This window comes from Protopterus annectens, chromosome 3.part0 (genome assembly GCF_019279795.1).
Source record: "Protopterus annectens isolate FY-2018-M chromosome 3.part0, PAN1.0, whole genome shotgun sequence".
Taxonomy (NCBI): domain Eukaryota; kingdom Metazoa; phylum Chordata; order Ceratodontiformes; family Protopteridae; genus Protopterus; species Protopterus annectens.
In genome coordinates this window covers 1900066281-1900083144 of record NC_056731.1, presented here as the reverse complement: position 1 = coordinate 1900083144, position 16864 = coordinate 1900066281, and positions in this window count along the sequence as shown.

Genomic DNA, 16864 nt, shown 5'->3' with positions numbered 1-16864 from the left:
CCAAGTACATCCAACCCCTCCACTTTGCACCCATTTATTTTGTTGTTTGAAAAAAATCTGTGAATATGACATTAGTCAAGTGTTAAAAAGAAAGTTTGGTTCCAAATGCTCTATCTTGTCAGAAAGTGAACTGAACTTGTCGAAATATGTTATTGAAAATAGACAAATAAGACTGATGAAGCCAGACAAAGGTGGTGGGCTTGTGGTCATGAATTCTAATGGCAATGTTAATAAAATGCTTGATATCCTGTATTGTGACACATATAAAATGGTTTCTATAAATGAAAGAAACATAGCTTATTATAAAATTGATTTATTTTTAAATGACTATTTTACACAGGATGTCATTACACATGGTGAGTTAGGTTTCCTTACTGTGGCCAGTCCAATAACTCCCAATGATCTTTGGGATACCAAAGATCCATAAGAACCTGGCAGACCCACCCCTAAGACCTATTGTTGATGCAAAGTCATCAAAGACATTCACTCTGGCTCATTTCATTGACCATCATTTGAAGCAGGTTGTGGAGGGGGTTCCATATTTATAGAAGGACTCCTAGGCTTTTCTCAGCAATATCTCTGATGACCTATTTCACAAGGACATTACTTTTTGCCACTATTGATATAGTCAATTTGTTCTCTGTCATTCCCCATGAAATTGGCCTGGAGTGGTTTTATGACTACTTGTGTAGGAATAGCAGTTTTGATCACTCCAGGATTAAGCTATATACTGATTTGATGGAGGTTGTGCTCAAGAACAATTTTGTATATTTTGAAGGTCAGATTTTCAAACAAAGCACTAGTGTAGCCATGGGGGCATTATTGTCATTAAAAGGAAATAGAATGTTTTCAAAACAGGGGGTGAACAATTCAACATTTTAGGTTCTTCTCTGGTTGTCATGTTTAGAAAAGATATTTCCTTCAAAACTTTGATAGAAAGGGTAGACACAGGGCATGAACCAGGGCGAATGAATAAATGTGGTAGGTGCAACCAGTGTAAACATTTATGTGAGGGCATTCTTTAAGATAACAGGATATGGAAACGTTTTCTTTTTTGAAGCAGAAACATTACTGCTACAGTTCTAGGGTTGTGTACCTAGCCCAATGCCACATATGCCCTGGGTTTCATGTAGAAAAGATGGAAACATCTTTAAAAATGCAAATCTATCAGTGTATGTGTGACATTGGTAAAAACAATTTAAATAATACTTTGTATAGGCATATTGCAGATATTGGTTCACATCATTTCAGATTTTATATATTGGACACCATTGAGGACATTATCTGGGATGCCCTATGGAAGAATGTGCTTGAATGGAAGAAGCTGAAGTGGCAACTAAAGCTGGATTCCACTAATGGCTCTGGCTTAAATGATAAGACTTCCATAGGTTCAGTATTGTACTTCAGTCCTTGCAATACATAAAATAGATATTACTGAAAACATTTTTTAACCACGCCAAGGAAAACAATATCCACACAATTGAGAAAGGCAGAATCCGGTACAATAAAGGCTGTCCAAAATTCAGGCAGTACATTCAAGATAAATGAAAGTTTAATGTCCCAAGAGCAAAAAACAATCCAACACGAATAAATCACATATGAACAAGACAAAAGTACTTCCATATATCGATTGTTGAGCACTTTCGTCTCCCCAACCGGAGACTTCTTCAGAATAAATAAGTATAAATAAAGCTCCCTTTTATACAAAACCTACTGAATCAATTAACTCATTAACCAATTAAATATGGAGAACTATGAAATAAAAATATAAATATAAACATGAAAATAAAACATAAAACAAACTATTTGCTTTCTTATTTTCATGTGATACTGCTGCATATACAAACACCTTCTTTCATTTTTGTTCTTTTCAAATTCCAAAAACAGGAAGGTGCTTAAAGGCATGTGTAATGTCAGGAAAAATCAGGAAAAAAGTTATTTGTAATTTGATTTAAAAAAAATTATTTGTGAATACATGAAAATGAATAAATGTTTTTATGCTTCACGTATATATATATATGTGTATACACACAAAATATACGTATCTGATTTTTGCATATACTTAAAGTATAAATGATAAGTAGTAAGTGCATAAGTAAATGAGTGAATATATGTACATATATATATAACAATCTCTCTCTCTATATCTCTCTCTGCACCCCCCCTACCCAACATTTCATTGAATGAATAACCATGGCTAATTAATCGTTAAAATGCATTAACAACCACTATGATTACCAGGAAATATATTGTTAAGTATATTTCATTCAAGGGTTTCATGTAGAAAAGATGGAAACATCTTTAAAATGCAAATCTATCAGTGTATGTGTGACATTGGTAAAAACAATTTAAATAATACTTTGTATAGGCATATTGCAGATATTGGTTCACATTATTTCAGATTTTATATATTGGACACCATTGAGGACATTATCTGGGATGCCCTATGGAAGAATGTGCTTGAATGGAAGAAGCTGAAGTGGCAACTAAAGCTGGATTCCACTAATGGCTCTGGCTTAAATGATAAGACTTCCATAGGTTCAGTATTGTACTTCAGTCCTTGCAATACATAAAATAGATATTACTGAAAACATTTTTTACTTAACTGCATTTCAGGATTCCTACATCAAATATGTATTTAAATATGTATCGTCTTTGATCTTTTAGTGTTTCTAGAGTGACATGATTTTAATGTTTTAATGATAAGCCGGTATTTGTCATTATTCTTAACAGTGTTTAAGCACGTGCCACTTTAAGAACTTATACTATTGCATTTTTTTACTTCAACTGGTCTTAATTAATCTTTGTTACTCTGTTGCCTTGTTATCCAGTGGGATGTGTTTTAGAGACTGCTTGCACTAGTATTTATTTGGAGAATGTATGTGTTGTATTCATTCCGATGAAGTCTAGTTTGGACAAAAGCATTAAATGCTTTTATCATGATTCTATGCCTATTTTTGGTTCTTAGTTTGATTTTGGTTTGATTTTAAACCATGCAGTTTACCTTACAAAATCACTTTCCATAACACTAACAATAACACTGACACTACTCTGGCAAATTTGAGCTGAATGCATGTTAGGGTTACAGGTAGTACATTGAAAAATATGTTTGTTTCCTTTTTTGATGTACTGGGATTCAGTCTTTAGTACTGTTAATATTATGAATTGTCAACACATTTTGGTCGATGTTTTTGTTTTGATAATTTAACATGTCAGCTATTCATGATATAATCACACACACACACACACACACACACACACACACACACACACACACACACACACACACACACATACACACACACACACACACACACATCTATCTATTGCTATCTATCTGTATATATATATATATATATATATATATATATATATATATATATATATATATATATATATATATATATATAGGTGCAGAAGCTGGTCAAATGACCAGCTATACCAACACCTAGAATGTCAACTTTCAAACGTCAACACAACAAACACCAACACATCATGTGCATGCAGATAACAGGGAATACCCTGGAGAGGAATAAACTAGATACAAGAGTTTTTGAAGGGGGAAGCACACCTGCACTCTGCCCCCTGATAATTATATAAACTAACTCTGAGACTGCACAATCTCCAGGGAAATGGAATATTCTCCCACTGCTGAATTGTCAGTCTCCTACACCTGTCGACAATCTATTTGCATCAATCAAATGAGCTGACTAAAGAGATGTGAACATATGTCTGCAAATTATATCTTATATGTGTGTGTGTGTGTGTGTGTGTGTGTGTGTGTGTGTGTGTGTGTGTGTGTGTGTGTGTGTGTATATATATATATATATATATATATATATATATATATATATATATATATACATATACACCCATTATATATATATATATATATATATATATATATATATATATATAAATATATATATATATATATATATATATATATATATATATATATATATATATAGATATATATACATACATACACACACACACACACACACACACACACACACACACACACACACACACACACATATATATATATATGTGTGTGTGTGTGTGTGTGTGTGTGTATATATATATATATATATATATGTAGATACATGTATAGATACATGTATATTCACACACACACACACACACACACACACACACACACACACACACACACACACACACACACACACACACACACACACAGATATAGATGATATACAGCCATGGAAGGATAAACACTGAGGAATATTATGGCATGTATGGTTAATAGCAGAGATAACATGGCACGTCTGTTGTATGTCAATTACATCTGTGAATGTGTGTGCACATATGGGTCTACTTTTTCTTATCGAAAACTCATCCTTTCGAAAAGAAAAAGTACAAATCCATTTACGCAAAAGTGCACTTAAACAAAAGTGCACTTTCGCAGCTACCGGTTCAATGAACTGGTAATATTAAAAAAAAAAAACACTGCAGCACTGCATCACGCTACAGTGGGGATAGGTGGTGTAGGGGGGCTTGCGCACCTGCAAAAATGTCTTTGTAGTGTTTTGTTTTTTTTTTTTTTTGTAATTTTACTGGTTCGTTGAACCAGTAGTCGTGAAAGTGCACTTTCGCGTAATTGGGCTTGTACTTTTTCTTTTCAAAAGAATGAGCTTTCGATAAGAAAATGTAAACCCATGTTTATATGTGTATGTATATATATATATATATATATATATATATATATATATATATATATATATATATATATATATATATATATATATATAGACAGAGAGATACTTACATGGTTGTTTCTGTATGATACATCTCACATTCACCTTATTATTTACAAATGTTCTACTGATGAACCAATGTATGTAATGTACTGACTCTACTGAATCTTTCAAATGACAGTATTTAATTTCAATATTCTAAAACTGAAATCATATTCTGTATGTGTCACGGTAATAAGTGTCTTACTTGTTACCTCAGATCAAAATCATGCGTGATATTTGTACAATGTTTTTTACTGTTGATGTGTTCAGCAAATGTGTCATCATAGGCATGCAGTCCAGGAAACCATTAGAGACACAATAATATTGTGCATTTTCTGAAGAAAAGTTGGCATTAGTCATTGGCTTTTCAGTAAAACCATTTGTGGATGTTACACACCGAGGTTGGAACGTGTATACAGGTTGCGTTGTGCTGGATATGGCCCTAGTTATATCATTAGCTGACATATAACCATGACTGTAGTTTGTACTGTACAGTGGCTACATCCTTGATTAGATGACTGGAGGTATATTTGATAATGAATAAGTCACAGGAGGTAGCTGGCAACGTGTTGGATATATGGCCTAGATACAGATTGGGTTACACCTCTTGTTCTTACTACTTACAGACATAATAATTGCATGCATATATATGTACTGATCATGAACACATTGTGCTTTATTATGTGTTATACTCTAGTGCTGTAGGTGTGTATTGACATACCACTGTAGGGGACAACAATAGTTTTTGCATAGTCTGCGTCAAGGTACTTTGCTGTTATACATACATTAATCATAATATCAAGCACATTATCAAAGGGATATTGTAAAACCAGTACACTTTAATGAACTGTATGACAACTGAATAACAAAATTCAACCACACAAGTTCATTCAGTTTTGCTTCCATAAAACAAAATGTAAGACGTGTCCTCTTCATTTAATGTTTTGCTACCACTGGAATGTTTTTCACATACTGTGGTTCTCAAAGTTCTGAACATTTTCAAAATGATGTGCGGTAAGGGGGTATGAATCTTTGGTAAAAAGGTACATCACACCTAAAAATAAGGTCATAGCTCCAAATATATGTACATCATGTGCAAGGATAACTCATCCTTTAAAATATGCATGTTCCTCACAAACATAGAAAGTTGCCATGCCTGATGGCAATGTAATAACATGCTACGGCAGTGTATGCTAGTGTTGATTTCTATCATGTTACAGTGTCTGGAACATGAGCCAGCCCACCCATCAGCAGATGACGGAGGAGAGGCCAAGCATGATCACTGCCTATAGAACTGGACTCTGAGGATGAGGGAGGACAATGATGATGATGATGATGACAGGTGAATGCTATCAGGTGATGTTGTTCCAGCAGATCACCAACAACAACCTCCACCAACTGCAGTAGATGACCTGAGGGACCAGATCTGACATCTTCAGTACCTAGATGCAAGAAATCATCTTCCAACATATGGCACGAGCCATGTGCACCTCTTTCTGGGAGGCTGCTTGAGAGAGAATACAAAGGTATGGCTCAGGAGACTAAGTATAATCTATTGTGTTCCACTCATGTAATGTTGCCAGCATGGGTTTGCCACACATTGGGGGTAGGTTATTGCACTGACACATATTTGGTCATGCTTTTCCTGTTATACATGTCTTTTGTGCAGCACATTTCAAGGTATAGTTCATATGTACCCATGACAGTTCATAACATATGACCTTTCCTTTCATAGATTCCTATGCTACATGCACGACCACTGGGAGTGTTACAGGCATTCTTATTTATTTCCACTGCCACCTACAAGAGTTTACCAGTAATGCCTTTGTATGCCACCAGCTGTATCACAGTTGTATCATACCCCCTATTGCCATTGCTCTGTGTGTGCTGTACATGTGTAGTACTGCATAATGTGGTATCATACCCCCTATTGCCATTGCTCTGTGTGTGCTGTACATGTGTAGTACTGCATACTGTGGTGCACAACAGTTTTGTGGTCTTACATTCCCTACTTTCCATTCAAACACATGCATGATGCATTTGTATCTGTTTTGCAGATGTGCTACATCTTTTAAGAGGTGAACCACAGAGTAATCATATGTTTGGTTAAATACTATGCATTGTCTTTTCTTGTGCAAATAACCACAACTAATACAAGTGGCTTTAATTTTAACTGCTGTACATCTTCCAGGCTCCATTTTGTATGTCACGTTTTCCTGTGTCACTGTTTCATTTGTAAACTCGTGTTTTTGCATTTTTGTCTCATTATAGCAGTTTTAATTTCTTTAGCTGCACACTTGTCACAACTCTCTGCAAACACCCATTGCTTTGGCTAAAGTTAGGTCTGATTCTCAACAGTGTGTTCCTTACTATGCATAGATAATTATCTGAAAAAAATAAAAAAAAAACCCTCCAACTTATCAAACTCAGTCTTTGACGCTGTTCTTTAACTTATGAAATATCCATAGCTTCCTAAGCAACTTAGTGTTTTAAAAAAGAAAATAAAGAAAAAAATAATAAAGTCTGACAAATGGCAGATGTTTCTTCAGCTCATTACATGTTTTAAATTTCTCTCTTAAAATTGCTAACTTGTCTATCACTCTTCTTCTTCAATATTAAGGTATTAAAAGTCTTGATGGTCTCCCTGAGACATGTAGAAATACTGCACGTTGAACTTTTTCTTCAGGTCTTCTTGCAATGAGGTTCAACTAGTAAATTGTCTGGGTCCAAAGTTTCCATTTCTCCCTAGCCGTTTGATGAATGTTGATGTTTGCAGTGACTGCTTGAAAATATGAGAAAAAAGAATTATTGTCATTATCTGAAGCATTAAGAGATTATTAATATAGAATTTAATAACTGTAAGTTAATGACATTTCAGTGGTCTGATTTCTGCACATGGCTGCAATTCTATAGACCAGGGGAGATATTCCAAAACAAGTAATGCAGTATGTTACACAAAATAGCATTGTGAGTGGGGACATGTAAGGAGGGGCAATTCAGAGACACATGTAATGCAACTGCACTAGCAAAACATAGCAATATACCACAATACAAACACAAAATTACTGACTTTAATAATTGGCTTAGTTTCTGGTGTCATTCTAAGGGGGTGCAATATTAGTCAGCATGGAAGGAGATGGTCAACAGATCATGCTGCTTTTCCAGGGATGGTCTACACCTCTCCTCTCAAGGCTTTTGAATATTAGCTAAAACATTGTCCTTTCCCACAAGCCTTTTTCATGCGATGCTAAGCTGAAAGTACTTTCGATACAACCAATCAAAACCAAGAAAATCTAAAGGTGTTACTGCTCAATGTTAGGACTCTAAACAAAAAACTCCACTCCCTGGAAGTTCTCAGAATGCTGACATCTGTGCAGTCACTGAGACATTGGTTTAAAGATATGGAGAGCACACCAGCAGTGCAAAGTTATAATGTCTTCCATAAATTTAGACCAGGTACTACACAAACTGGGACTAAAGGTGGAAGTGTCTTTATTAACATGAAAAATAAATATACCTCAAATTTGGTCACACAGGATAATGCACTTGAGCTTCTCCACATTCAGATCGCCACAGACAAAATCCAGTATCACTTCCATGCAAGCTATAATCCCCCCTCTATGACCCAGGAAACCCATACCATGTATTTAAACTTACTGAAAAGATACACTGTCCAACCCAATACCATAGTCATGGGTGACTCTAATTACCCCACTACTAGCTGGGAATCATATACAACATCAAATGTACAGGCACAGAGATTCATGGATTTTGTAAACTCAAATTCCCTGGACCAGATTGTCAGTAGATCAGTCAGGGATGCAACCAATACTGGTCCTCACTAGTGTGGAAGATTGCTGTACACCCCTATGTAATGTATTCTCTGGTAAAGACAGAACACATAATGGTCTCCTTTGAAGTAAAAGTAAAACATGGAACCCGCGCTAACCCTGGTATACTCAGGAACTACACTAAGGCTAACTTCCTACTATTAAGTGAAAACCTGGTAAAATGTCATGTTCCCATAAACCCTGAGATCACTGCTGCCTGTGCAGAAAACTTATACAGGCATGTTAATAGCTGCATAGTGACAGCTGTACCCACCAGGAAGAAGTACAGAACTAACTCAAAAACAAGCCACCCTGATGGAATCACATCAATAAGCTGTATAACAGTAGGGAGAAGATCATGGCAAAAATTAGGGGGTGCAGCACCCAGCAGGATAAAAGCACTCTTGTCAATCTAAACAAACAATTCAGAGGACAAATAAAGTCTACCAAAGCCAGACTTGAGTTAAATTTGGCCTCCCAGTCTAAGGACATCCACAAGATATTCTTTAGCTATGTCTGCAACCTCAAAGTCACACAGTTTTGTACAGAGGCCATTGTAGATGGAGCCACCTATACTGAGTTAACAGTATAGCAAACCTACTGGCCAACAAATTCATCTCCATCTTTACCCCTCTCTCCCACTAAACCATTCCTTAGGATATACCATTGAATATAACTCCCCTTGCTGTCACTAGGTAACAAGTCCTTAATGCTCTCTCTAAGGCCACGAACACTGTGCCCAGACTATATCCTACGTAGGATGCCTTCTAAATAGCATGTAACACGAACTATCAGGACATCTTGAATTGTTATTTAACTGTATCCTCCAAACAGGCTTCATGCTTCATGAATGGACAACAGCAACAGTCACCCCTCTGCACAAATGTGGGCCATCTACAGACCATGGAAACTATAGATCCAAATGTCTCACTAGTCTCATATGGAAAGCCAATTAAAGAATTATCATGGAAGTGATCAATAATGACACAGGAAACCTCCAGACACTGAGCCCAACAAAATTTGGTTTCATCAAGGGCAGGTCATGCCTACTCATCTCGGTGGACTTCCTTGAGAAGGTCACCAAAGCAATGGATGAGGGCAAAATGGTTCACACTACCTACCTTGACCTGGCCAAAGCATTTGACACAATTCCCCACTCAGGCATTTCTGACAAACTGAATAGGTTGGGTACAAACCCTTATGTCACCTGATGGATAGCCAGCTGGCTCACAGACAGGACCCAGGAAGTCAGAACTGGGGAGTCCACCTCTACAAAGAGGCCAATCACAAGTAGAGTCCCTCACGGATCAATCATAGGACCCACTCCTTTTTGGCATTTACTTCTCTGAAGTCAAGGCCAAAGTCAGTGGCTTCTTGCTGACTAAATTTACAGATGATTGCAACTTAGGAGCTGTCATCGAATCCCCCACTGACACAAATGTTCTCCAGGAAGGAATGACACAGATAAATAACTGGTGTCTTAGCCATGGACTAAAACTAAATGACAAGAAATGCAAAATAGTATCCATTGGGAAGTCATCCACCCATGGTAACTATCATATATACAACACACCCCTAAGAGATGATCCAGTAGTCAGGGACTTAGGGACACACATAGACAGTAATCTAGCCTTTGACCATCACATGTCTACAGTAGTGAGGAAACCATTCTATGTTGTGCAACTTATAAACAAAGGTATGACATTTAGGTCCAAGGAAGTCATTTTTCCACTATATTTGTTATTCATTAGACCTATCATTGGATAGAATGCGCCCTTTGAAATGTGCCTAATCAGGTATATCCAATAACTGGAATGCTGACAGAGGTTCCTCACTAAAAAGAATGCAGGACATAAGTAACATGTCCTGTGCAGACTGCCTCAAGGCCCTATCCCTGTATTATGTTTCCTATAGGCTGTTGAGGGGAAATCTATGGCTGTCATACAAGGCATTATCAAACCCCATTCTAATATATCGCCTACATATCTGCAAGCAGACAGCACCAGGATTATCTGTTCTAAAGACTTAAACCTTGACTGTGATATAAATAGGACTTGCTGGAGAGACAGGTATGTATCCTGGAGACTACCCCTTCTCTGGAACAGGCTTCCCATCCATGTGAAGAAGAGCTCCTCCCTATCCCAATTCAAGTGTAACTTGGACAGTTGGATGGGAAACAGGAAATTCATTCCTGCTTTGGCACCCATGTCTCTAATGGACATAGGCAGACTGTAAATGGTTCATCTCCCAGGCCCCTGCTTGTAAATGTTTAATTTCCCAAGCCCCTGTTTACACTCCAAGGGTATCAGAACTTGTCAGAGATTTGGGATGCATGGCTAGGCTTAAAAAGGCCCTTGTGGTTGTTAGAATAGTTAACACATATGAGCCTATAAACACTGTATACAAATGACTGTATAGTGGCATGCAAATGAGGGTCATCATGCTAAAGAGAACCATGACATATACAAATGTTGAAATCAGACATGGGTGTGTAATTCTAAAATATATAAAATTAGCACAGTAATCTGTGGCCTTCAATTATTCTAAATGGAGTAATTTTTCAGGGGTATCACTAATGTTAAGATGCTAGGAGTAACATTTACTGTAGCTGGTTAGCATGTATCAGTGGCTGCCTTGGGAGGCTATATCAATGATATTGCACATCATTACCCTCCCCATCACAGAAGAGTCTGCCAGTGTTCCATATACCATTACTTCCATGTCTGGGACATTTTTGACTGCTATGGTGTGCGCAGAGAAACTATAGAGAAGTTAACAGATGTGCTGTTGTCACATAGAAACAAAGGGAATGTACAGATTGCCTATCTTAGTGGACACAGAGGTTTGTGTAGAATTGACCATCTTTGCTATGGAGACCTTTCAGTGTCTGACAGAGGACACTGATTGGCCTTGTGCATCCAATACAAATTCCTTGACATGAGACTGCAGCATGTGGAGGAGTATATTTGGCTTCCACAGGCAGTAGAGGAGAGAAGCACCACTATGTGAACATTCTACAACACGTACCATTTCTTTGAGGTCCTAGAAAGACCACTGACTCAAGTTGCCATACAGGCCCTACTTATGCATTTATTTATGTTTCTTGTCTGGGAATAATTCAAATGAACTAAAAATTCCCCATGGCGTCCAGTATATTAACAGGAAGGGTGTTCACTCCTTCAACTGCAAGGTGGTATAAAGTGAACACAATATTATATACAATGAATCTGTGTACCATCCAGGAGGGTACATGATTCTCACATCTGGCAGTGGTGCTTGAATGTGGGAGCTGGAATGTTAATGGCTGTAGGGGATGCAACAGGTGAGCAGGAGTACATATCATACCTATAAAACAGTGACTTGCACTTGTGAATGGTTTACTGATACAAACACATATGCATTTATGGCATGTAGGTAACTGGCTTGCAGGAATGACAACCTGCACCACATGGTATATATGTGCCCATAGGATACGTATGCAGCTGTCATGCTGCAGCCAGTATGCCTCATGATAGTGGAAGCCACAAATATGGTCCAGCACTGTAACAGGTATGCTATCTATATGCATTCACAGATTCCACTGGAAGAAGATCCAGTACAACAGGTCAAAGCATACCTGATGTCGGGAGGTCACTGGAGGCTGATGATGATGACGATGACAGGTGAGCAGGAGTACATATCATACCTATAAAACAGTGACTTGCACTTGTGAATGGTTTACTGATACAAACACATATGCATTTATGGCATGTAGGTAACTGGCTTGCAGGAATGACAACCTGCACCACATGGTATATATGTGCCCATAGGATACGTATGCAGCTGTCATGCTGCAGCCAGTATGCCTCATGATAGTGGAAGCCACAAATATGGTCCAGCACTGTAACAGGTATGCTATCTATATGCATTCACAGATTCCACTGGAAGAAGATCCAGTACAATAGGTCAAAGCATACCTGATGTCGGGAGGTCACTGGAGGCTGATGATGATGACGATGACATGCACATGGTGCAGTCCAATGACATAGTGACACTATCAGCAATAGCAACAGTGGAGGGTGTACTCTCATCACCCACAGCTGAAGTGACGGTGAAAGGACAAGTTGATTCTCTGACATTGTCTCTGTTCAGAGAAAGGTCATCCCATCCATGTCAGCCCCTCCCCTGCTACACAGTTGTCACCACCATAGATGGCATCAAAAGGTTGCACACTCAGCTTGAGGGAGAGGCAGTAGCTCTCCATCACAATCAGGATTTAGGATGTTTTACAACATATGTGGTGTGGCATGACCTATAGGATTATGGAGCAGACAAGGCTGTTGAAGGCATTGATGACCCAAGTGGCATCCATTGATGCATCTGACCATCATGGCTATGCTAAGATTGCTGTGAATTACACAACCACATTCCAGGCTGTGCAAAGACGGCACACACTATTCAAGAGATCACTTGGTGGTCCACTCTGATCATCACTATTTCCTGCACTCAGCATCACCACTCCCATGGATGTGGTCAGTGGTCCTCCAGATCCAGTGTGAGAAACCCCATCAGGTAAGACAGACAACATTGCACAATTCAGCTCTTTCACACCTCCTTGTAATCTTACCATGAGGGACATCTACCTATACTTGCTGACATGGTCACGGATGCCTACATTCTACTGGAATGCTACAATTGACAGCCACAGATGGGTTTCTATAGACACTCCTGATGTGCTACACCATCCTTTGGACATGATGTCACCAGTCCTAATACTTTTCAGGCTGTATGGTGCACCCAGCCAGTATTTCACCCATGGAAGCTCCACTGTGTCCCTGGAGGATGTGATTGCTGATCCCAACCTCCTAGTTGTGTGTGTTGATTCTGCAACCACCATCTAAGACCATTCCAACTATTCTAGTGGTGCACCTATAAATAATGATGGCAACTGTTCCCTCCCCATCCTTCTGGCCTGTTTGGCTATGATAATGTCTGATGCACAACATGGCCAGTCAGTGTACTGTACTATACTCTACTGCATAACCTGGATGTGTTATTGCATGTATCTGTTTTACTCTGTTTGTTGCATGGCCCATAGTTGTAAACCAGATACTACCCATTGTCAATGCAATGACGTGTTGCACCCACCTCTGCCTCACATAGAGTCCTACTACTGTCTGTTCTTCTGATGACTTCTTACTCCAGTTTCATCTCTACTGTTACCACAGGTATCCTCACAGTATACCTATGTTGTAACAATTTTCACAGCATCATTTTTGTAGCCTGCTCCATGCCTCCAGACCACAGTGCAGTGTGCCACCAGATGTATTTTGGCAGCAAAAGTGAGCTTTCAGCAGTCTGTACATGTTCAGCAATGTTACATGGTAGTGACAGTGAGATGTTACACTCCAACTCCACTAGAGTCTGAGGCCTTGGGATGGGGGTCATCAGGCCTGGTTCTAAGGCACATCCTACATCAGCTGCAAAATACAACAGTGGCACCATTATGGGTTGCCAGCTACCTCCATTAACAGGACTACCTTAAGTGGGTCATGCTGTCCAGGTGGTGCACCTTATTGCTAGCAGTAATATAATATTTTAATAAACTGTACAACACATTACTAATCAGTTGCATCCTATCTCTTTTTTGCCTTTGTTTTTTTTTTCTTGCACTTCTCCATTCATTTTCTTTTTCTACAGGATCAGCCATGATACAGGCAGAGGTGAGGGCACAAGCTGCAGTGCTGTGTACCAGCCTACATTCATAGGTTCATAGGTTCAGAGGTAGTTACCTGGCATGCAGGCTAGGAGGCCATTATGGAACCTAGCTCAAATTCCCAATTGCCCCAAAGCACTGTCTGGTTAAGTGACTTGCTCAAGGGCATGTAGTAGGCATAGAAGGTAGAAAGCTTCAAATCATGGACCCTTGTCACAGGAAGCATCTCATTAACAAATCAGAGCTTTAATCCTCTATGCTAGCTACCCGATAGGAGCACCTGCTGAAAGACTATAGATCTATCTGCTGTAATCCCCAGGCTAAGCTCACTGCAGTATAATAAAGATCTCCCTGGGGAAGATGACATGGATAGTTCAGTGGTGACCTCTGTAGCCACCTCTCAGAATGTAGAAGAAGGGTCCTCATCTGAGAGCAGTACAGAGGGGGTCTTCTTGAGTCACTTAGCAGGATGTGCAGCTGCTAGTGAGGAACAAGGTGGACTGGCAGCTGAATGTCAGCACTGGCACCATTCAGCACCTCCTCCAGCAGCTTATAGGGTCACTAAGTCAGTCAGCCCTGACCACTAGGGAAAACAGAGGTGGAAACTGACCATGATATCAGCCACAGCGGTGAATAATTTCTTGATGGGATCCCCTATGAAATAGTGTGGCAAGGCTTCCTCATCCATCACCATCCCACATCATTGTGTTTCCCATCATTTTGTGTCATTTCTCATCCCCTGTTTGTTCTCTAGTCCTCCCCATCACCAGTTGTCTTCCCTCTGTCAGTCTGCATTTCTCCATTGTTGCCCCCAACTTATGTGTCACTACCTTTCATCTTTTTGTCTGCATTTTATTTTTGTCTCTCCTTGCGTCCATCCCTATACCCTTCTTCTTATCCGCACTTTTATCTTACTTCCTTACCCCTTCCCCATTCTTCTTAATAAAGGGGACCTGAACCTATCAAAAAGTGTCTACTTCTCCCATTCTCATTTTGTATGTTTCTTTGCATGCTTTCCCCATTTTTTGGCTGTATTTCTCTACTTAATCTTCATTTTTATGAAAAAATGAGATGGCACTTTGCTGTAGTGCCCACGTATGGGCTGAGCTCTATGCTTGTATAGCAGCTACAGGCTGCTTCATTGCAAGTATAAACAGAGAAAGAATTGGGCACACCACCTATATGCCAGTCTTCCCTGGGTCACATTATCTGTCAGAACAGTTGATTCAGTAGCTTTGTTGTTGTTATTATCATTGCTGCAAAGTGTCATTATGCAGCTTTGTCCCCTGCATCATCATGACCATTCTGTGCCACCACTCCTAGATGCCTAGTCTTCATATGGGTGAATCATAGTAGATTGTGCTATTTAGCATTGCATAGTTGTATTATGTTATTTTTCTGAATAACACACCCATATTATAGTAGAAAATCCCATATTATAGAGAGCACTTGGCAGAATGGTTAAGTTTTGCCTCCCATGCTAAGATACAAAGATTGGTCCTAATCTTAGGCCAATGCCTGTATGGAGTTTGCATGTTGTTCCTGGGTCTCTGTGGGATTCCTCCTCCTTCTGAAAAACATGCTTAGTGTTTCTACCTCAAACTGACCTAAGACTAGAGCTGTGGGCAGCAGCAGCACAGATTCCAGATGGTGCCTTATAGAAGGAAGAGTTGCAGAGACTAATTGCTTTGGGCATCAAATGTAGTGTGCAGAATCCTCAAGATAAGAGAACACAGACCACAAACTGTGCTCCATGTCAGGGCTGCCACATGATGGTGAAAAATTGGTTCTAGGTGATTTGTTCATGTTGATTAATGTCGCCAAATGAGTATTTGCCAGTCATAGGTGGGTTGAGGACCTGGCAGACTCTTACCTATGCCAGGGACACATGCTAATGGTAGGAGGGATCTGTGTGCCGCTTTTGGCCAGTGCATGCCCGCCATAAAACCCAGCAGCCCTGGGTCAAATAAGCTCCTGGCTGCTTGGAAGTGGATGGCATGCTGACAAGGAGGAGGCTGGACATCCTCTGTATCCAGGAGACAAGAGAGAAGAGCAGAGCAGCAACTGAAGTCTACTACACAGGAGGACAAATTAGAAATGGTGTGGGATTTGTGGTGGTGGGGGTTTAGAAGACAGTGAGGGATGTCATCAGAATTAGTTATAGACTCATAGCAATTAGACTCCAAGGTAAGGACAGGGTACTATTCATAACCTCATCATATGTCCCACAGCAGTGTTCAAATAGTGATGAAAAGAGAGCATTGAGACAGCAGTTGCAGATCAAAAAGGACAACATGAATGGTGTTGATAATGGGGACATGAGTTTACATATTGGGACAGTCAGAACAGGATATGAGGACTGCTTCAGTCCACATGGGTGGGGCAACTGGAATAAAGGAGAGGCCATTCTAGACTTCTGTCTGGCAAATGACTTGATGGTGGCCAACATGCAGCTCAGAAAGACTTTCTCCTAGTAAGGAGAAGGCACAGGGATAGAATCAGTGATTGTGAAGTCATCCCCAGTGAAACTGTCAGCTCATAGCATAAATCATTGGTTGCCACAATTAGCTGCAATC